The sequence below is a fragment of the Ovis aries genome, chromosome 17 (assembly GCF_016772045.2).
Source record: "Ovis aries strain OAR_USU_Benz2616 breed Rambouillet chromosome 17, ARS-UI_Ramb_v3.0, whole genome shotgun sequence".
Lineage (NCBI taxonomy): Eukaryota > Metazoa > Chordata > Mammalia > Artiodactyla > Bovidae > Ovis > Ovis aries.
Genome location: NC_056070.1, coordinates 31,153,816 through 31,178,368, shown reverse-complemented (window position 1 = coordinate 31,178,368; position 24,553 = coordinate 31,153,816).

Here is a 24,553-nt window from a genome sequence, read left to right as displayed (position 1 = left end):
CAATTAATGTTTTTAAAGGCCATTCTAACTGCCAAGAAGAGAAAAAAACACAAGTAGACCAAGAGTAGAAGTTGGAAGACTGAAGGTTCTTGGCTGCAAGCATTAGAAACATACTTTGACTAACTTACACAGGAAAGGAACTGTTTGGAAGAATGTCAAGTAACCCACAGAATCATCCAGAAGCCTGGAGGATTGGATATAAAAGCCAACAGGAATCAAGAAAGGGTGGACAACAGGAAGCACAGAAAAATGAAGATAAAAACAATCTGGAGGGATGCCTTCCCAAATGTCACTGCCACTGATTATTCAGTGATGCATATGCTAAACTCTCATAATCTGTTGGATTCTAGATGCTTCCCTGTTGTCATAAACATTTCTCCTATTCTTTCTGCCTCTGTGCATCATGTCTTCAGATTCAAACTCCTGAGTGCTATCAAACAAAGGTCTAAACTGTGTCATATGTCCATACTCAAACTTACAAAGGATGTTACAAGACGAAGCTGGTCCCCTTGTTTTCTGAGTGAAAACCAGAGGGGAGTGCCTCCAACCAATTCTCACACAATAGAATACTCCCTAAACTTAAGCAGAGATGTTAAGAAGCATCATTTTCCTAGATAAATGTCCACAGAAGGACAAAGGTATTGGTGTTTCAGTGCAGTGTGAAGGGGTCTTGAGCCTGGACTTGGAAGAGAATGTAATGGAGTGGTTGAGTGCAGGCTATGGAAAGAGATTAACAAAACTCTTCTCTGGTATTTACAACCTGTGTGATTTTGAGCAAGTCACTTCTTTAGATTCTTTATTATTGCAAAGAAAATAATAACAGTGGCTACAGGGTGTTGTGAAAAAAAGAAAGTGAAAGTGCAAGTCACTCAGTCATGTCTGACTCTGTCATGTCATGTGACCCCATGGTCTATACAGTCCATTGAATTCTCCAGGCCAGAATACTGGAGTGGGTAGCCTTTCCCTTCTCCAGGGGACCTTTCCAACCCAGCGATCTAACCCAGGTCTCCCACATCGCAGGCGGATTCTTTACCAGTTGAGCCACCAGGGAAGCCCACATATATATTACTGGAGTTAGTACTTAGTAGTAAGAGGATTATAAGTTGTAGGTATCCTTTTGTAGGATGGTACCACTGAGTGAGTATGGAAAGATATAATGAGTGGAATAATATGTATCAGAAGGTTGATAGAAATATCTTGGGAACAAGTCATGGATTATCTCTAAATTATGATTTGAGCAAGTGTGTGGATAGTAGTACATTTACTGACATAAGACAAGTCTCCATTCTACTAGTTTTCTTAGTTTGATCCACCACCCCCAGCAAGCCCAGGAATTTGGGTAAAAACTCTCTTGGTTCTACCCAGCTTGAGGGATACTCTTAACACCTTACCCAACACTGAAGGCAGTTTCACACCTACCCCAACATACATGGATCACAAACTTACTGATTTTATATTTGTCATCTAGAATCTATATCCACCAAGTATCAGTGTTTCTACTAATGACTCAGATGATATTGGCATTTCAGGATTTTCCAGAGAGGTCTATATTTAAATGACTACCTTCAAACTCTTTCCAATATATAATAAGATTAACTGATAATTGATAGATATAATCTAATAGAGAACATCTCAAGGTTTGAATCTTTCTTACTTTTATCATGTAATGTTACATATTCATGGGTTAAATAAATTAGGGTATAGACATCTTTGGGAGACAATTCTACCTATTAAGCCTTCCCAAAAGCAGTCATAAGTAAAACACAATTGGACAAATCAAACATTTCCCTGATAAGATTTCAGAATGTTCTTTTAGTCTCTGTACTAACAATAGAGTTTTCTATATGCAAGATGTCATAATTCTGTGTACTTTATCCAATTCTGCCTTCAATACCACATCTCTTCTTTGTTCAAACATTTAATTAGGGAGAAATAAAATTCTCAAAACTAAATAGAAACTGTAAATTGAACAAGTATATATAATGTGAGAGAAGAATCAAAATTCACCAGAAGAAACTTTCTTAGATTTGTATTCTAAACAAATATGTCATAAATATAGAAAAAAAGAAAAATTTTCTTAAAAATCTAAGCCAGTAAAAGTTAAGAAAAATTAATATGTGATCAACAAAACTTTCTGATGGAAAGATAATTATTTTTAAAATGAGATGTATGGTCTAAAAAAGATTAAATATAAATTTTTTTAAATTTAGACTAGAAAAAACATGATTAAAATTTCAGGACAGTTTCTCTCTTTCTCTTGCCTTTGGCTTTTAACAGAAGACTTTCTTTTTATTTTCTTAACAATGCATGTCAGCCAAATGAAAACAGGAAAAGCAATGTAAATAGCCCAAACTTTCCCAAGCTTCATGGTAGAGAAGAGGGCTGATAAAAGTCACTGTAAAAATAAGACCAACAGAGAAAATCAAAGCTAAACAGGACTCCCTTTTATTTCCCCAAACTACATTTTCATTTCTGATTTAATATCTAATGAAAACTTGCATGGAACAAAATTCTGGCATCTGTTTATCGCATGAGGACATTTTGTGAAAAACCATATTCTTCCACTGAAAAAGTGAAGGAAATATTGGGCTGTCATTAATCATATCAAAGCAGTATATTACTCCAAAACAGAAAAGAATGTTCTTATAAAGGCAATATTAGAGTAGATGCCAAGCTAAGGATAATATGTTTTGAAGTATAAAACCTGTAGCAAAGAACCTATATGACCTTGTTAGAGACAATTTCAAGTATGAAGCTGAAACTTGAATAAACTGAAACTTTGTTTTGTGGATGTGTGGATGTGTGGATGTGTGTCTCTGTGTGTGTGTATGGAGAGAGGGCATGAAGGGATGGAAAGTTCTAAGTAGTCATCTCAATTCATGCACTGTCACTAAGGAAGGAATTCTTTAAGTGATCCCACTATTAAAATATGCTACTGCTTTTGCTCCCAATAAGTCAGCATCAAAAGAATGTGATCTGTTGACAGACTCAAATTCAACAATGAATATTGGAATATTTGAACTGGATCCATAATACAGCTGCGGTATCTAGTTCATCATCTTAAACAGGTGGTAAAAAAAAAAAAAAAAAAAAAGTTTGTGTAACAACAATGAGCTGTATAAGTCACCCATCTAAAATAACTCTGGATATCTTATAATTAATTTGTCCCCTTTATGTCAAAACTATCTGCATCATTACATGTTTATGTTTCATACAAATATACTTGCTGACATCATTGCCTGGTATGCCCTTCCCCTAACTCTGCATGGCTGACTCCTTCTTATATTTTAGGAAATCAGACAATGCTCCAGGAGAAGAGAGAAGCAAATTCAGAGTACTTGGGGAAATTTTAATAAAGAGTTTATTTACAAAGCTGCAGGCAGGGCAAAGAAACCAAAAATTGGGACTAGAAACTGTGTGGAAGTCACCACCCCAAAGTCTGAAAGAGCAAAGGAAGACAAGCAGCTACTGGACCCAAGAAACCTTAGCTTTCTTTGTAGCTATGAGAATATGAGACGGAAGCCTCCATCAAGGGCTCTGGCCTTACGTAGAGGAGCATAGCATTGGCCAATCCATGAGCTGAACCCAACTGGAAGACAGAGAAAGGGAGCCTGGTTCGTGTAGCACATTCAGGGTTCCTTTCAATATCCTCTTTGAAGGACCTCAAATCCTGTAGCACCCCAAGGTAACAACACACTCAGGCTTTATCATGTCATACCTCTATAACCAACCAAAACAAGCAGGGTGCTTGATGTGTTCTCCATATTAACTGAAGCATCTGGCTTTTGGTTTTAACCAAGATTTCTAGATTATCCTGAAGAAGTATTTAAATATAATCACTAGTATAGACAGTATGCTCTCCACACTGATGAGAGTAAAAACCTTTGACACTGAGAAATGTAACAATGGGCTTTTATGTAAGTATCTGTTAGAGATTTTGGAGAAGGCAATGGCACCCCACTGCAGTACTCTTACCTGGAAAATCCCATGGATGGCGGAGCCTGGAAGGCTGCAGTCCCTGGAGTCAATGAGGGTCGGACACAACTGAGCGACTTCACTTTCACTTTTCACTTTCATGCATTGGAGGAAATGGCAGCCCACTCCAGTGTTCTGGCCTGGAGAATCTCAGGGACAGGGGGGCTTGGTGGGCTGCCATCTATGGGGTCGCACAGAGTCGAACACGACTGAAGTGACTTAGCAGCAGCAGCATTAGAGGTTTAGGGGCTCTAACAAACAGGATGAGAGCTGGAGTGAGCATTTGCCCTGAAATACATAGCTGTTCTCATGCAAGTTAACTAGTAAGGACCTTGAGAAGTTATTGCTGTAAGCTGTTCTACATGAGCATGTTAATCTCTATCATTAATGGAATTGCTGCTGGTCTCCTCAGTCACAAAAATCTGAGTGAGATTTGATGAACTTCTCTCCTTCTCCACCAAGACTCCTCTAATTTTATGCCTTGCGAATTGCCAACTAGACCTGCACAAATCAGCTGACACTGGCAGCAATGACTGTGAGGTCAGTAAAAATCACTGAGGTTCTATTCTTGCAGATGGAGCCTGTCAAGATATCAGTTCTCTTTCTAGACCTCCTCTTCAGCAAAAAACAATAAGGCAATTTCTGTAAGGAGCTTATCAAGGCAGGGCTGTGCTGAAAGCCAGAAACTGCCTATATATGCATTAAAGAGAAGATGAGAGTTCCCTTCCTTTAGCAGATAAACAAGTTAATAGACCTCAGTTTTGAATACAACACAAAAATGCTGAGGCAATTTGTTATGAAAGATAATGGGGGAGGGGGATAAATAAATAAATAAATAAACCCTGGACTTCCTTCTCAAGGGAAGAGGTAAGACCAGAATTGCAGGAATTTGGAGCCTATGTTATAATGAGGAGTCTGATTCCATTTTTTGATGTTTGAGTGCTGAAAGCTTTTAAGCTTTACCCCTCCCTATTCCCCTGCACCCTACATCTGCCAGGCTGATTAGAAAGCCTGGCTTCCCCTTAGCACCCTAGGGAGACTGAAACCACGCAAACCCCTACTGCCACTCCAGCCCCACCCCTCAAAGCACCACAGCTAAAACCCAGGCCTGGCTTCTCTCCTCCTGTTCTCCCCAGAAACCTCAATTTTGTAGGAAATAAACTCTTTATATACTTTTCATATGTATTCAGACAGCATCATCAGTCTCAATATGAATCAAATTTTGAGTGGGAGGCTCCTCTGCTTTTCTAGGATGACCATAACATAAAAGGAATCTGCCCTCCTTTTCTGCTTCTAATTAGTTGAAGAAGCCATACAAGTTACCAGCAATCCTCAATAAACTGATATTCTTACCAAGTACAACCATTTTCTTCACATTTACACTCATAATCCAGCCTGCCTTCCATTTCTTGCCAGTTCCTCAAACACCGTAAACTCTTTGTCAGTTATACCAGCTCCACTAGTGTTTTACTGTGAAAAGAGTGGGCATGACCAAATCTAAACAATGCCAGAAGTGAGGAAAATGAACTCAGTGTATCCGAACCACAGGATTTGCTTCAGTGCGTAGTTGCAGCAATAGTAAGATGTGAAGTTTTACCAGGGGAATTTATCTGTACAAATACCTTCCCAGAATTCTCAGTGGTAGCTCCACCCATTCTAGGTCCTCACCTCTTTCAAGGTGTCTGTTACTAACTTAACTGGAAATTATTTCAAACTTTATTGGACATGGCCCACAGTTTTATTATATGTAACTTATCTATTAGTGTCACTTTGGTATGATGAGCTTGGTGTTAAATTGAATATTAAGAATGTTACAGTTCTTCAAATAAAAGGATGACTGACCTGTTACGGTGATTTATAAAAGTTAATCTCTTCACTGAAATTTTTTTCAGTATAACCATAAGCAGCACTTTGCAGGAAACTGCTCTAAGGAAGAAACCCCGTTTCTTATCAATTTAAGCCAATTTTGTAACTAACTTTTAAATCAGGCACCCCCATGATCTACTCATCTTTGGCCTTAGCATACCTTTCAGATCTTTTGATTACACAATATCTTGCCTAACCTGTTGATTCTTTCCATCGGTCAAAGAAGTAGAAATGAAGAGTAAGTAATTAACACATGACTTCCATAGCTTCCTCTTCAGTAATCACATTGTTAAGCAGTTAAAAAAGGAAGAAAGGGGTCCAAAATGGTGGTTAGAGGAAGCGGAAGCTAGGAGATCACATATACAGAGGGCCAACAAAGAAAAGCAGAGACATTACTTTGCCAACAAAGGTCTGTCTAGTCAAGGCTATGGTTTTTCCAGTGGCCATATATGGATGTGAGAGTTGGTCTGTGAAGAAAGCTGAGCACCAAAGAATTGATGCTTTTGAAATGTGGTGTTGGAGAAGACTCTTGAGAGTCCCTTGGACTGCAAGGAGATCCAACCAGTCCATTCTGAAGGAGATCGGCCCTGGGATTTCTTTGGAGGGAATGATGCTGACGTTGAAACTCCAGTACTTTAGCCACCTCATGCGAAGAGTTGACTCATTGGAAAAGACTCTGATGCTGGGAGGGATTGGGGGCAGGAGGAGAAGGGGACGACAGAGGATGAGAAGGCTGGATGGCATCACTGACTCGATGGATGTGAGTCTGAGTGAACTCCAGGAGTTGGTGATGGACAGGGAGGCCTGGTGTGCTGCGATTCATGGGGTTGCAAAGAGTCGGACACTACTGAGCTACTGAACTGAACTGAACAAAGAAAAGAAAAAGAAAAAAAAAAGTAAAGAAAACCGCAAACTTGAGTGAAGACTTCCTGAGGGAAAACAAGCCTGGCACACCCCATTCCCGGATTGGCCTCAGGCTCATGCCTTATTTGCATAGGGCACAACCAATCAGGCTCCAGGAACTGCCTAAGAGAGGGAATAAAGGATATTAAAAGGGAAGCCAAGATGGGCTAGGACCACTCCTGCAGGGGTTGGTCCCCTCTCATGTCTTGAGAAAGAGTACTGCTTACAGTATACTCAATGAATTTTGCCTGCATGAGCTATCATGGTCTGTAATTTCAGTTCTTTGCTATAACCAGAAAAGAGTCAAGGAAGAAGAACCTAACAATGTGGACAAACTGCACGAACAAGATAGTATCTAAATAAAGAAAGTAGGAAGTCACAAGACTGTACAAGGCTGGAGACAGAAAAGAGTCTGACCTATCTCAAATGATTAGCTCAGATTACTTTCCCTTTTTCCTTCAAAAACTTGTAAGGCGAAGTTGAATTTTTGGTTTTTTTGCCAAAAAGAGTACACCATCTCCCAAGATGGCCAGCATTCTGATTAAAAGCAACTTTCCTTTTTTTTTTTTTACCAACATTTGCCTGTCTCTCTAGTATTGATTTTCCAGTAGTGAGCAGCCGGACCTGAGTTTGATAACATAACTACAGTTTATTTCAAAGTGACCTTAAGGTTCATCTACTTTTAAATAAAATGGTAATTTTAAAAACAATGGGCATGACAATCACAAACTGTTCTTATTTTCTTCTTTTGGGGATTTTGAAAAAAAAAAAAGGAGCAAAAGTCAGTAATATTGGATAAAGAAAATTCATTAAGTTGGGTCAACTGATGCATTGGGACAAGTGTGTAAAAAGGAAGGGAGAGAAAGGGTAGGTTGTATGATGTAATTCATACCTTTTAAGTGAAAAGGGTTTTTATTTTTAAAGAATGACATGTCAAACAGCAAATACAGTAAGCTACACACAAACCTCCTGGTTTCTCACCTCATCACTCTCTGCATAATAAGCCTTCATTTCAGATTTCTTTTAGGTACCAACATTACCAGTTCCTTTGGCTCTACCCCATGGCCCTTATCTGACCCAAAAGCCCTTAAGCACTTAGGATTCAAAAACAGCATATATTTCTACAGCAAGCCAGCCAGCCTAGAGCCAGTAATAGGTTGTTAAGATTTAACAAGGAAAAGTAAGGGACCCATTAGAAGGTTGCAATGGCTTGGCTGGGAGGGGAGAGGGTGGAGATGGAATCCAAAGTTTAAAGACACTGGAAATAGTCATGTTAAAACTCATTTTAACAATCAAGTTTAAAAATATACTTTATTAAAATGCTTTAAGAAGTACACTGTGGAAGCAGAAACAAAAAATCCAAAATCATTAATTGCTTATTATAAAAGTGAAACTAATATAAGATAATTTTTCATCACCTGGTCAATGCATATTTCCTCCTACTTAGGCATCTATGTGAAAATTTGTGTGTATATATATACAGAAAATAATTGGTTGTTCATGTCACAGAAATAGAGCATTTAAATAGTGTGTAAAATTTTCCACAATGAAGATTGCCAGTGTTACCTCATCTGACTCTTTTTAAAAATGAAGATGGATCTAGATTTTTGAAGGAACAAGAAAAATACACTCAAGGAAGTTAAATCAAAATATTCCATTTATAGCCCATGATAAGTTAAACTACTAGTATTGTTTTTTCCAGTGCAATTTTTTTCTGATTGATGTACTTGATCTTGGTGTTAATTTCAAACATATTTCTTATATAACTTAATTCAACAAATTATAAAATTAATTTGCTTTACTGACAGCTTCAGAGATGCTCAGAACAATGATTTCTCTCTCAGAAGTCTAAAACATGGAGAACAACTTTCTTACTAAGATTACATTTAGTACAGTAAAACTCACCCATTTGAGAGCACAGTTCTGTAAGTTTTGACAGATGCATGCAGGGATGCTACCAGCGCCTCAATCAAGACATAGAAGAGTTTGATCACTTCCAAACTTATAAGAATTTAATAAGAGCTACTTTTTAAAAGCCTGATCCATGACAAAATTTTAATATCTTTTCTTTACTTTGGCTCTGATTAATAGAAGATATTCAATTATAGGATGATTAGACATAAAATCAAATATATTGAATGACTTAACTCTCATTTCTTTCAGAACAGGAGATGTGTATTATGCATCTCTCTTTCCCTCTCTCTCCCTCACTCCCTCCCTTTTAAACTACAACCCACCTCCCCCCACCAAAACATATACCCTTCTCTTTCCACTATTAATCAGGATGTTTTATTTTTATTTTTGTTTTTCTCTGCTTTATACAGACAGCCACCCTTCTGATTTGTATTAGCAGGAGAAGAAAATCTCTTCAAATCGACATTACCTCACATGAAAGAATGTAGCACTACGTTAGTTCTTCAAGATTGGATAAAGCATGTTTAGGCTAAATGTGGACATCAGCAGTTTTAAAACTCAAATCGGATGCATCTGGCACTCTTTATTGTCTTAGAGGTTTCATCAGTGGATGCATAAAATCTCTCTCCTGGCAGCAAAATTCTCCAGTGAGGTTTTTATATGATTTGCTAAGAAATGGCTGGTTTCAGAAGTCATTCCTTTCAATCCCCAGGGAAGGATGGCTGCTAGACTAACTCTGCCCTTGAGCTACCTGCTAGATGACTTTGGAAAATCTTCTTATACAGAAGCAATATTTAAATTAAAAAAGACAGTTTGAAAACCTGTTTTCACTTTGTGCATGGTAAGAGTTCAAACTCCTTCAGTTTTGTTAACCAATAATTGGTGGTGGTGGTGGTGTTTTTTGTGTTTTTTTTTTTTCCTTTCTTCCTGCTTTTAAAATTAAGGATGGGGAAACACAGAGATCACTTTTTGGAAGTAATAAAGAAAGCATTGCTTTTACCATAATTAGCCTCATGGTGGCTGTAAAGCCGGTAGGTCTTCACATCCCCATGATCCGTCAGTGCAAGGTGCTTTTCATGAGTGGATGAAGGGTTAATGCAGAAACTTACAGGGGATCAAACACAGAACAGAAGCTGCCTGAAGCTCTGAATTGTTGCTCAGGATGCATGAATTTTGAAGAAGACCAGGGAACTACACTGGTAATTCTGGTGGCTTACTCCATATCCATGTCCCATACCCTATCCGTTTTTACACAGAGTATGTGTATAAAAACTAGAATCACTTACATTGATCCCTTTTAATGTCTTTTGTTGTGAGTGCCAGCTCATTTTCAGTAATTCAGACACCACTCTTCCTACTCTTACACTAATACTCTGCAAAATGGAAAGTTCAGCTGGCTTGCTTCCTTTTAAATTTCTCAGCTCTATCCAGATATTCTTGGACAGAATCTCAGGCATTTTAGCCTCTACTAAGAGTTTATAAAGCTTCAAGCATTCTTTACCGTTCTTAAGAACGGAAGCCATACTCATGGGATACTCCCTTCAGAAACTTTATACCAATGATTCTCAAAACTTAGTGTATGTCAGAAATATCCAGTGAGCTTATTAAAACACAGGTTTCAAGGCTCCATTCCCAGAGTTTCTAATTCAGTTTGTCTGTGGTGGCCCAAGATTTTTCACTTCGAAAACTTGCAAGTGACATTGTTGTTGCTGAAACACAAACCATACTTTAAGAACCAAAAATGTATATGATCTTTTCTGATAACTGATTGCTCCAATTAGTGGAATTAGGGACAGCATTTTTCTTTGTAATTTTTCCCTTTCCTCCAACACTGAAAGGATATTAACTGCTCAATATAACGGCCACCTTATACATTTCTACTTGCTGCCTACAGTGTAGGTATACTAGATATTTTTTGTTGTTGTCACTCAGGTTCTAGTTCCATCCTTCTAAGGTCTCTCCTAGATTACAGAGCCTTAAATCCCACAAATATTTTATGGATTTACTTGCCAGCAGGTCTGTTTTGACATGGCCAATGAGACATGACTTTAAAGACAAAACATAAGAAATGACCATTAATTTCTGTGATCATTGTGGGAAGTCATGTGGGTAGAGGAAGATGGTAGATCTATGGGTTCTTTGTAGTGTAGGGAGACTTCCTGCATAAACTTTGGTGTTGGGAGTGGCCCACTCTATTGGTGGTAGCTTTCTGTGATCTTTGTACTTCCAAAGATGTTGAAGGCAACCTTTGCTTCAAAACCTAGCAACCTAGCGAAACCTAACATTTGCTCCCTCAGGACTCTTAAGGTTGGATATATTGCTGCTAATTTCATTTTAAACTTATTTCTAGCAGAGTACCTAAGTGGCTGCTGCTTTACTATGAAAGACCAGTGTAATACAGTAGAAGGTGCTGTATCTTGGGGAGAATTAAAATGTTAAGAGAGCCAGTTCCTGCTACAGGTTCTTCACCTCCTTCCACTGTAGCAGAGAATGTAGAGTTGTGTGACTAAACCATTTTTCCTCTCTACAAAAGAAAGATCAGACTTAACCCCATGATATAATTCCTTTTTAAAAATATAACAGATCCTGGAAGAACTGTAATATTTAGATTACTCTTGAATTGAGGGGTAATACTGCCTGAGTATTCTGGAAACTAAAAGTTATATTTAGTATTCTTGTATATATGAAATGTATCTTTTCAAATAATTGAAAATTAAGTGTTTGCAGCATAACAATACTTTAACTTGAATACTTTAAAAGCAAAAACATTCAACATAATAAAGATAAAAACAAAAATGTTAAAGCAAAAAGCAAAACACTTCTGTAGTTCAATCAGCTGATAAAATGTTCAATACTCTCTCATCTTAGAGAGTTTCCTTCCATGTCAACATACTAAAAACTCTGAAATTATTTTAGTACCTAAGCTAGAGCATTTACCCAACTGAGATTCCCAAAGGATGCCCTCTTTCATAGAATACCTAGTAATATCATCCAGATCACATTGCTCAACAAAAGCCTGTGTAGAAAATTTTAATGCTAAGATCAAGAAATGTTGCTAGGTTTGGACAGAGAGGATAGGGCAATAAAAGAAAGTCCTCTTGCTTAATCAAAAGGAATTCTGCAAATGTACTGACTGAAATCCTTAACAACAGAGATGTTGTAATCATGTGAAAATTATCAGAGCTCATGCATGCATGCTAAGTCTCTTCAGTCATGTCCAACTCTTTGCAACCCCATGGACTGTAGCCCATCGGGCTCTTTTGTCCATGGGATTCTCTAAGCAAGAATACTGGAGTGGGCTGTCATGTCCTTCTCCAGGGATCTTCCTGACCCAGGGATCAAATTGGTGTCTTTAAGCCTCCTGCATTGGCAGACAGGTTCTTTAGCATTAGCACCATGTAGGTTGATATTATAGTGTATTAAAATATATGCTGATTAATATATTTTAATCAGTAATACAGATAGGTTTCATTAAACTTCTTTAAAATCTTATTTTCTCATGTTGCTCTCAGTATAAAATATTAGAGTATCTAAAAGAATTCTGTGCTAATTTTATGATCAGAAGTATGATGACAGAATCAAATTCTATTACACAGTTAAACAGGGAGGAGGGCTGCAAAGAAAAATAACCTATATTTTCCAAAGAAGAAAAGCAGAGTTCACCACTTGAAACAAATTAAAGAAAAAAAAATGGATATAATCAAAAAGCTGACTAAAGCAGCAATCCTCTCCTCCCACCTTCAATCTTTCCCAGCATAAGAGCCTTTTCAAATGAGTCAGTTCTTCGCATCAATGGCCAAAGTATCAGAGTATCAGCCTCAGCATCAGGCCTTTAAATGAATATTCAGGACTGATCTCTTTAGGATGGACTGGTTGGACCTCCTTGCTGTCCAAGGGACTCTCAAGAGTCTTCTCCAACACCACAGTTCAAAAGCATCAATTCTTTGACACTCAGTTTTTTTCATAGTCCAACACTCCCATCCATACATGACCATTGGAAAAACCATAGCCTTGACTAGATGGACCTTGTTGGCAAAGTATTGTCTCTGCCTTTTAATATTCTTTCTAGGTTTGTCATAACTTTTCTTCCAAGGAGCAAGTGTCTTTTTATTTAATGGCTGCAGTCAACATGTGCAGTGATTTTGGAGCCCCCAAAATAAAGTCTGTCACTGTTTCCATGGTTTCCCTATTTGCCATGAAGTGATGGGACCGGATGCCATGATCTTAGTTTTTTGAATGTTGAGTTTTAAGCCAACTTTTTCACTCTCCTCTTTCACTTTCATCAAGAGGCTCTTTAGTTCTTTGCTTTCTGCCATAATGGTGGTGTCATCTGCGTATCTGAGGATATTGATATTTCTCCCGGTAATCTTGATTTCAGCTTCTGTTTCATCCAGTCCAGCATTTCTCATGATGAACTCTGCATATAAGTTAAATAAGCAGGGTGACAATATACATCACTGATGTACTCCATTCCTGATTTGGAACCAGTTTGTAGTTCCATGTCTGGTTCTAACTGGTGCTTCTTGACCTGCATACAGATTTCTCAAGAGGCAGGTCAGGTGGTCTGGTATTCCCATCTCTTTAAGAATTTTCCACAGTTTGTTGTGATCTACACACTGAAAGGCTTTGGCATAGTCAATAAAGCAGAAGTAGATGTTTTTCTGGAACTTTCTTGCTTTTTCAATGATCCAGCGGATGTTGGCAATTTGATCTCTGGTTCCTCTGCCTTTTCTAAAACCAGCTTGGACATCTGGAATTTCACAGTTCACATACTGTTGAAGCCTGGCTTGGAGAATTTCGAGCATTACTTTACTAGCATGTGAGATGAGTGCAATCATGCAGTAGTTTGAGCATTCTTTTGCATTGCCTTTCTTTGGGATTGGAATGAAAACTGACCTTTTCCAGTCCTGTGGCCACTGTTGGTTTTCCAAATTTGCTGGCATATTGAGCACAGTACTTTCACAGCATCATCTTTTAGAAGCTGAAATAGCTCAACTGGAATTCCATCGTTTCCACTAGCTTTGTTTGTAGTGATGCTTCCTAAGGCCCACTTGACTCCAGGATGTCTGGCTCTAGGTGAGTGATCACACCATCATGGTTATCTGAGTCATGAAGATCTTTTTTGTATAGTTCATCTGTGTATTTTTCCATCTCTTCTTATCTTCTCCTTCTGTGAGGTCCATGCTATTTCTGTCCTTTATTGTGCCCATCTTTCCGTGAAATGTTCCCTTGGTATCTCTAAGTTTCTTGATGAGATCTCTAGTCTTTCTCATTCTATTGTTTTCCTCTTTTTCCTTGCATTGATCACTGAGGAAGCCTTTCTTATCTCTTCTTGCTGTTCTTTGGAAGTCTGTATTAAAATGGGTATCTTTCCTTTTCTACTTTGTTTTAACTTCTCTTCTTTTCACAGCTATTTGTAAGGCCTCCTCAGACAACCACTTTGCCCTTTTGCATTTCTTTTTCTTAGGGATGATCTTGACCCTTGCCTCCTATACAATGTCACAAACCTCCATTCACAGTTCTTCAGGCACTATGTCTGTCAGATCTAATCCCTTGAATCTATTTGTCACTTCCACTGTATAATCATAAGGGATTTGACTTAGGTCATACCTGCATAGTCTAGTGGTTTTCCCTACTTTTTTTGATTTAAGTCTGAATTTGGCAATAAGGAGTTCATAATCTGAGTCACAGTCAGCTCCTGGTCTTGATTTTGCTGACTGTATCAAGCTTCTCCATCTTTGACTGTAAAGATTATAATCAATCTGATTTCGGTATTGACCATCTGGTGATTTCCATGTGTAGAGTCTTCTCTTATGTTGTTGGAAGAGGGTGTTTTCTGTGACCAGTGTGTTCTCTTGACAAAACTCTATTAGCCTTTGCCCTTCTTCATTTTGTACTCCAAGGCCAAATTTGCCTGTTACTCTAGGTATCTCTTAACTTCCTACTTTTGCATTCCAGTCCCCTATAATGAAAAGGACACCTTTTTTGAGTGTTAGTTCTACAAGGTCTTGTAGGTCTTCATAGAACTGTTCAACTTCAGCTTCTTCAGCATTACTGATTGGGGCATAGACTTGGATTACTCTGATATTGAATGGCTTGCCTTGGAAACAGGGATCATTCTGTCGTTTTTGAGATTGCATCCAAGTACTGCATTTTAGATTGTTTTGTTGACTATGAGGGTTATTCCATTTCTTCTAAGGGATTCTTTCCCACAGTAGTAGATATTAATGGTCATGCGAGTTAAATTCATCCATCCAGTCCATTTTAGTTCACTGATTCCTAAAACGTCAATGTTCACTCTTGCCATCTCCTGTTTGACTACTTCCAAATTGCCTTAATTCATGGATCTAATATTCCATGTTCCTATGCAATATTGTTCTTTACCACATCGGACTTTACTTCAATCACCAGTCACATCCATAGCTAGGGCTGTTTTTGCTTTGGTTGTGTCTCTACATTCTTTCTGGAGTTATTTCTCCACTGATCTCCAGTAGCATACTGGGCACCCTCCAACCTGAAGAGTTCATCTTTCAGTGTCTATCTTTTCATACTGTTCATGGGGTCCTCAAGGCAAGAATACTGAAGTAGTTTGCCATTCCCTTCTCCAGTGGACCACGTTTTGTCAGAACTCTCCAATGCTGTGCCCAGTGCCAAAAACTCCCACACTGCAGAACTCCCTTTGCACCACATGCCCCAGGATTGTCCTAGCCTTAGCTCTATGTACTCTGACCATTGTTATTCTGTCCATTCTTCAGTCATTCATTTCGTAAGCATTTACTGAAAACCTATAATGCGCCAGATACTAAACAACTATTAACAATAAAAACAGCAATAGTGAAAAGACTATCCCCACTTTCAGTAAGACAGAGAGATTTAAAAAGCGACTATAAAATAGTATGGTAAGTACTCAGGGAAGAAGTAATTGTACATGGGTAAGAGAGTGAATGAGGTCAGGGAATGTTGCTCAGGAGATGTTTTCTGTGCTAGCTCTTGAAACCGTATTACTCAAAGAAAGAAAGGATATGAGGAAAAGATGACTAGACATTGAGAGAAAACTGCAGGACCCCAGGTGGAAAAAAAAGTCAGGCGGTTCTGCCACTACTCCCCCCAGCCCATTGCCCCACTGCCCCACCCCCATGAGGAGGTGACCACACAGGAAACGTGGAGCCTAGCCACCACACTCACTATGTTCAACACGGCTTGCCAGCTGCCACTGCACAAGAAAGATGTCTGACCCACTCCTATGTTCAGTTTCCTGCTGAGGCTTCTCTGGGTCACGTAAGTTTATCCCTTCAAATTTGATACCCAGGAAATACAGAAAGAAAGATTGAGAATAAATGCCATGTTCCTCATGGCTGCTCTGTCCAACATGGTATCCATTACCCACATGTAGCTCTTTAACATTGAAATGTGGCTGCTTGGAATTGACATGATATAAGTGTAAAGTACACACCAGATTTCTAAGGTTTAGTATAGAAAAATATACAATATTTTAAAAATTATTTTTATATGTATTACATATATGTATGCATGCTAAGTCACTTCTGTCATGTCTGACTCTTTGCAACCCCACTGACTGTAGCCTGCCAGGCTCCTCTGTCCATGGAATTCTCCAGGTAAGAATACTAAAGTGGGTTGCCATGCCCTCCTCCAGAGGATCTTCCCAACTCAGGGACTGAACCCGCCACTCTGATGTCTCCTGCATTGGCAGGCGGGTTCTTTATCACTAACATCACTTGGGAAACCGATTATATATTCAACCTGTAATATATAATCTGTCAATACATATAAAATAGTAATACTGAATACAAGAGGTTAAAATACTATTAACACTATTTTCACTTGTTTCTCTTTTTTACTTTTTTAATGCAGCTACTAGAAAATTTTAAATTGTATATGGGGCTGACATTATATTTCTATTGGACAGGACTGCTATAGACCAATTCCAGCATAGTGGGGATATATGAAGGATTTCATTAGGAGTAAAGAGGTACAACCATTATGGGTGACATTATGATGTGGCAAAAAAATAAAAAATCAGTGGCTAAAGGCTTACATTTTAGACATCGACTGAGGAAAACAGGGATTTGAAAATAGTAGACAATTATAACAGTCTTAGAGGAGGGTGAATTTTGGGTCTCAGTAGCAGATAATCTGATGCATTTGGTTTACTGTTAAGGAACCCAGAAGCTGGAGTTTTCTCAAGCTGTATAGGCTGATTAGATCCTGGGTTGATTATCAGCAGTGTTTCATGCCTTACTAAGAAGAGGGACATAGAATTTTAGGTGGTTGCTGTTGCTTTTTGTTTTCCTCAAATCGAGGTTTCCTATGTTACAAATGAAAACAAAAATATCATTGCCTTCCTTTCAGGTAACTTTGAATAATTTCCTTCAAGAAAGCACATATTAATTTCTGTGTATCATAGTATTCTGAGTTTGAGTCTAAACCCTACAGAAACTTGAAATTTTTTAAATGAAAAAACAGATGTCATTAGAAGATAAACATAGCCCAATTAGAACAGTAAGTGTTGAATTAAGCCAGGCTCAGGAGCTTACATGAGTTTTCTTCTGAAGAAAAATCTAGTGTTGTCAGAGTAAGCATATTTTTTTTAAAAAATCACAAATTCTCTTATTCTTAATCAGGAATCCATAAACATGAAAGTTGTTCATATGAATATAGTTCAATACTATTTTAATAACAGTAAAATTGAATAGTGTCTATTTGACACCTGATTCACTCTGCCTCATCCTTCTGCGGAAAAAAAACTAGCTAAGAAAAAGTGAAGCTGGGAAAGATCAAGGTAATTTCCATTAGCAATAACCATTCAAGAAAGATAGATAAAAAATGAACAAAATCTTGAGGGTGATTATGAACAGATACTTATTCCTTCAGAATTCTGAGCAATAACACTCAGTAAGGCAACAAGGAAGTTCCCTCTAGAACAGACTGTAGATCAAAGTGCTGACAGTATTTGATGAATACTGAAAGCTAGTTTGAGACTAATAGCCTGAGCAACAAGAAACTGGATTTTGAAATTTTTTCTCTCTTTAATTGTCACTGTTACTTGACTGAATTTCCATACACTTTTTTGAATAGAAGGAAAAAAATGGAGTTAAAAAAAGAATAATCCAGAATTTGGAATTATACAAGTTGTGTGTTTACACTGTGAAAATCTCAGTGTTACATAAAATATATACAACCATTTACACTGAACTTGAAATAAGAAAAGTAAATAGACCTAAATATTACAGAAAATCCCACATAAAAAGAGAAGGGAGGATAGAAGAAATGAAGAAAGGAAGGGAGGAAAGGAGGGAGGGAGGATAGAACAAAAATATATCGGTGCATTATTCTAATTATAAGAAGTACAGAACATAGGATTTCCAATCACACCTAAAAATAATCTCATGATAAAACTGTGATAGTCAGGAATATCCCACCTTTAAAATGTGGGTCTACTTCAACCACCATAAATAAATGTAACTGATTTTAAGTGAAAATAATGCATAGCTTTGAAGGTTTCTAATGCATAGCACTTCTTAATTGAAACAAGAAGTTTGAATCAAATATATAAGTTGTTTTTCCATACTGAATAATAAAAATATTCACCAGCCACTTTTCATGTTCAAATTATTAAATGTCATAAAATTAAAAACTTTATTTTAATTATAAACTGAATAATCAATTAATGAACTTAAAAGCATTTTCTATTGATATTTTCTTATTTGTGTATTCTATATTCTAACAAAGATGCTTCAGTTTCTCAAGTGGGGAGAAATATATATTTTCAAAATATACATATTAAAAATATATTTAAAGTATATATTTTAAATATGCTTATATATATATATACACACACGTATATATATTCTAAAATACCTGTCCTAAAAAATGCAAAGTCTCTTAAATTTCCATTATAAACCACTATTCCAAAATTGAGCATAGGTATAATTTGAAATAATTTACAATGTTTTACTTGAAAAAACATCTATTTATTGCTTTCCATATAAATAGACTATAAAAATTTCTCATTTAATCCCATCTTCTACTTTAACAAGTCTGCTCAGTTTTGAATTTTTTTTTCAGGTATGTCCAAAAAAATCTTTCTGTATATATTTTATTGATCTCTTTCCTATTTTTAAAAACTTCAGCAGTTCCTTCTTTCCAAGAATAATATTTCACTTACCATCTATAGTACTTCATTATGACTCAGATATTGTACTACTAATGTCAATTTGCTTGCCTCATCAGAGTAATTTTGTGTAAAAAGATTCTTTAAAGCAGGAGGGGAGGAAGCTCTCCTACCACAGGTGTTCTACTTGTAACCCTCAGATCTAGTATCTAGTACTTGTACCTGCGACTCTTCATCCAGGGTCTTCTCTCAACAAAGGACAGTTCACTAGTGCTGGGGACATAACTGCCTCTCAACCCTGGCAATCTTGGTCGCTGATGAATGAGAACTGAAGAATAAATGCCCCAGCTTCCACTCTCCTTCAGTGGGACTGATTCCAGAAGTGTTCTTTACATGAGCAATCTCCAACAGGTCAAAGCCTTATTTGCCCACAAGGATAACATCTCATTAATACACTGTATCATGAATTCTTTCAGTTCTTTGCCTTATTTCCCTTTCTCCTGTTGGGGTTTCCTAGGTTAACTTTTAATAAAGTAAATACAAACACTCACATTACTGGAGGAAAAAGAAATGGAAGTTAAGATGAAGGAGATGATGATTATTCCTGTCCATCTATAGTGGAGAGCAGTTTACATCAGATAAATGCTATAGATTCCCTCAAATATTTGACAATGAAAGTGAAAGTCACACAGTCACGTCTGACTCTTTGCGATCCCATGGACTGTATACTCCATGGAATTCTCCAGGCCAGAATACTGGAGTGGGTAGCCCTTCCCATCTCCAGTGGATCTTCCCAAGCCAGGGATCGAACCCAGATCTCCCGCATTGCAAGCAGTTTCTTTACTAGCTCAGCCACAAAGGAAGCGCGAGTATAGGGGAGTGGGTAGCCTATCCCTTCTCCAGCAGATCTTTCCAACCCAGGAACTGAACCAGGGTCTCCTTCATTACAGGCAGATTCTTTACCAATTGAGCTATGAGAGAAGCCCCATATTTGACAATAAATATCAGAAAATATGCTAGGATGTACATGAAATCCAAAAGAGTAAGATTTTCCTTATATTCAGTTATACAGAGAAAAAGATGTTCAACAGTTCAAATGTTTGTCTCTTTATTTCTCCCTTTCTGGCTTCAAGAATATACTAAGAAAAAATGGGGTTTGTGGGTTTTTTTTTTAATAGTTCTCTGATAATTAATTTTGTAATATAAAATAAATAGTGTGTGACTATGGGAAATAATTTTATTAAATATAATGTATTTATTATATAATATATATAAAAATATATATTTATAAAATATAATATAAATATATAAATATATTATATTATATATTTATTAAATATAATGTATTAATATAATGTATATATTAATGTCTCATTTATAATTTATGTATATTCATTATTTTTACTAGTTTTTGATTAACAGTATTTTATACTTTATTAAATGTTGATATTAAAGCTTGGCTCACATATATCTATTCTATATTTACTTATGAAAGCATAAAAGTATAATTTTTAAAAATCCAAATTCTGTAGTTTTTTATCATATTATCAATTTTATTTAAGGTAATTATATTACTTTGCTATAAATATATTAGCTGTTTTGATGCAATAGTTGTAATTATTTTAACTGAATTATTTCATAGTTGTCATTATTTTAGCTGAATTAATTTTATCAGATGATTTATCTAATATTTTATTATAAAATTTTAAATTATTTAATTTATTTAATTAATTGTTGCTCAGTCACCAAGTCATGTCTGACTCTTTTCAATCCCATGGACTGTAGCATACCAGGCTTGCTCTCTTGGAGCTGCTTAAACTCATGTCCAGTGAGTTAGTGATGCCATCCAACCATCTCATCCTCTGTTGCCTCCCTACTTTTCTTGCCCTCAGTCTTTCCCAGCAAAAGAGTCTTTTCCAATGAGCTGGCTGTTCATATCAGGTGGACAAAGTATTAGAGCTTCAGCTTTAGCACCAGTTCTTCCAATGAATATTCAGGGTTGATATCCTTTAGGATTGACTGGTTGGATCTCCTTGCTGTCCAAGGGACTCTCAAGAGTCTTCTTGAGCACCATAATTTGAAAGCATTAATTCTTCAGTGCTCAACCTTCTTCATAGTTCAACTCTCACATCCATACATATCTTTGACTATACGGACCTTTTCTGGCAATGTGATGTATCTGCTTTTTAATATGCTGTCTAGGTTTGTCATAGCTTTTCTTCCAAGGAGCAAACATCTTGTAATTTTGTGTCTGCAGTCACCATCCCAGTGAATTTTCAGCCCAAGAAAATAAAATCTGTCACTGTTTCTATTTAATTTTTATTGACCTTAAATTAATGTTTATTAAATCTTTCCAGGTGACACAGTGGTAAAGAATCTGCCTGCTAACACAGGAGATGCAGAGAGACATGGGTTCATTCCCAGCTTCAAGAAGATACCCTGGAGAAGGGAATGGCTACCCACTCCATTTTTCTTGCCTGGAAAACTGCATGGACAGAGGAGCCTGGAAAGCTACAGTCCATGAGGTCGCAAAAGAGTTGGACATGATTGAGTGACTGTGCACACACACACACACACACACACACACACACACACACACACACAATTATATTTTCATCAGAAAACAGAACCCTGTCTTTTTTCTTATGGTATTTATTGGAATTGTATTTGTCAAAAAAGATCAACAACATATATATTAAATGGACACAATAGAAAGCATAGTCTATATTTGCAAAGTGTGTAATGTGATGCATTTTATTCTGTCTGTACTCAGATTATCCATTTCTTTACTGATCCTGCTGACTAATTGGTCTGACATACTAATAATAATGTTTAAGATTTTCTATCTAAAATTCTATTTATTATGGTTTTTAACAATGTTTTGTCCTGCTGCTATGACTTTTATACAAAAGATGTAATAAGTCACCATAAATTTTAATATATTGTAATCAGTGATTTTCACATGAAATGAAACTTAGTTTTCTCAGCTTAAATTCTATGTTTCAAAATTGATATAAAATCCCTACTCTTATTTGAGTTAAATTTATAAATTTTTTTTCTTATTAGTATTTAAATAATGTGATTTTTAGGTGCCTCCTGTATTAGCAGATAAATGGATTCTATTTAATAATAGATTATTCCTATTTAAAGAAAAATTTAAACTATTTTCTATCATTGTCAAATTTGTTAAACTTGATAGGCATATTTTTAGCCTAGTCTCTCTAATTTATCATACTTAACTATGTTTTGTAATATTTTATGCTTTGGAGATTTTTTCCAAATATTTCTAAAAAGATTTATCTAATGATATCAATGTAAATTTTAGAAATATATTTTTCTACTTAGTGCACTATTTAGCCCTTTGTTTACCCCACTTCTTTGTCTTTCCTTTATGTTTCATGTTTCTTTGACTTATTAGAAGTCCTCTTTAATGTCTGTATTTTATATTCTTTTCTTAATTACATCAGTTAGAGTCATAAATACTATATTTCTGCCTAAAGAATAATATTTTTATTCACTAGTAGTTGCAAACTTTCCTTAATTTCAGAAAACCAAAAGGAAATAGTTAAATGAGATTTACAATTTTGATATTTGACTAGAACATAGCAGTATTAGGTTCAGTTCAGTTCAGTCACTCAGTCGTGTCCGACTCTTTCTGACCCCATGAATCGCAGCATGCCAGGCCTCCCTGTCCATCACCAACTCCCGGAGTTCACTCAGACTCATGTCCATCAAGTCAGTGATGCCATCCAGCCATCTCATCCTCTGTCGTCCCCTTCTCCTCCTGCCCCCAATCCCTCCCAGCAGCAGAGTCTTTTCCAGTGAGTCAACTCTTCGCATGAGGTGGCCAAAGTACTGGAGCTTCAGCTTTAGCATCATTCCTTCCAAAGAAATCCCAGGGCTGATCTCCTTCAGAATGGACTGGTTGGATCTCCTTGTAGTCCAAGGGACTCTCAAGAATCTTCTCCAACACCACAGTTCAAAAGCATCAATTCTTCGGTGCTCAGCTTTCTTCACAGTCCAACTCTCACATCCATACATGACTACTGGAAAAACCATAGCCTTGAATAGATGGACCTTAGTCGACAAAGTAATGTCTCTGCTTTTGAATATAGATAGGCCAATAAGCACCTTTTCATTGTGTATCAGAAAAGTTGGTTTGACATTAATCTGGAAAGTTTTACAAAACTTATTATCAAAAAACAAAGGCATCATAGTTGGTTATTACATCAGGTTGGGAGACATTATAATAAGACACCAGGCAAAAAAAATAAGGTATCAAGCCTCTGAGATAAATAAGAAGACCATATATATTTCTTTTTTTTTCCAGTTTCTTTCTTTCTTTTTTTTAGTTTTTTATTTTTTAAGTTTTAAAATCTTTAATTCTTACATGCATTCCCAAATGTGAACCCCCCTCCCACCTCCCTCCCCATAACATCTCTCTGGGTCATCCCCATGCACCAGCCCCAAGCATGCTGTATCCTGCGTCAGACATAGACTGGCGATTCAATTCTCACATGATAGTATACATGTTAGAATGCCATTCTCCCAAATCATCCCACCCTCTCCCTCTCCCTCTGAGTCCAAAAGTCCGTTATACACATCTGTGTCTTTTTTGCTGTCTTGCATACAGGGTCGTCATTGCCATCTTCCTAAATTCCATATATATGTGTTAGTATACTGTATTGGTGTTTTTCTTTCTGGCTTACTTCACTCTGTATAATCGGCTCCAGTTTCATCCATCTCATCAGAACTGATTCAAATGAATTCTTTTTAACGGCTGAGTAATACTCCATTGTGTATATGTACCACAGCTTTCTTATCCATTCATCTGCTGATGGACATCTAGGTTGTTTCCATGTCCTGGCTATTATAAACAGTGCTGCGATGAACATTAGGGTACATGTGTCTCTTTCAATTCTGGTTTCCTTGGTGTGTATGCCCAGCAGTGGGATTGCTGGGTCATTAGAATGTGTACTATGTCCTTTTAAGTTTTTCTGTTCAAGATACACTAACATTCTTGCCTAAAAGACTATTTCTCTCTTCTGTGGTTTAATGAAGTTGGATGTCATATATGTAAAACTATATAAATTAGAAATCACTGTAAATGAGAAAGTGAAATCAGTTAACTGTTGCTCAGAGATAGATTTTTTCAAAGATAAGATGCACAAGGTGAGGAAAGAGAACTTAAAAAGAAAATGCAAGATCCAAATCCTATGCTTTAGTTTCCATCTGATAAAAAAGGATAGCACATATTAGAGTTAGGGCTGTAAAAGAACCTACATTTTTCATGTGTTCTTTTGCTCAATTACTTTGGGAAATTCATGTTGATATGTTATCTCTATCTTTAGGCTGGGCTAATCTTAGAACCCTCAGTTGTCTGTTTTAAGATTTTCTATTTATGGTTCACATGAAAAGCAGTCTTGGGGAACATGAACGTGTTTTCCATCATCCAGCTGTTGTCCATGTTAATGTTTAAAAACTGAAAACATCTGAATTTCGTAGGCTAAGATAATCATGTGGGACTAATGATAAATCATTGTTTTGACTACTAATGATAAGTCACAAAATACTCACTTGTTAATTGAGTGAGTATTATGTAATCAATATCAACAATAATATACATGCTCTAAACATATATATTTGATCATATAAAGTATACATTTTATACTATCTTATCTGTTTTAAAGTAAAACATTTCATATGGGAAACTCAACTTGAAAGTATTTTAAGTATAAATGACTAAAGACATAAAAATTAAAA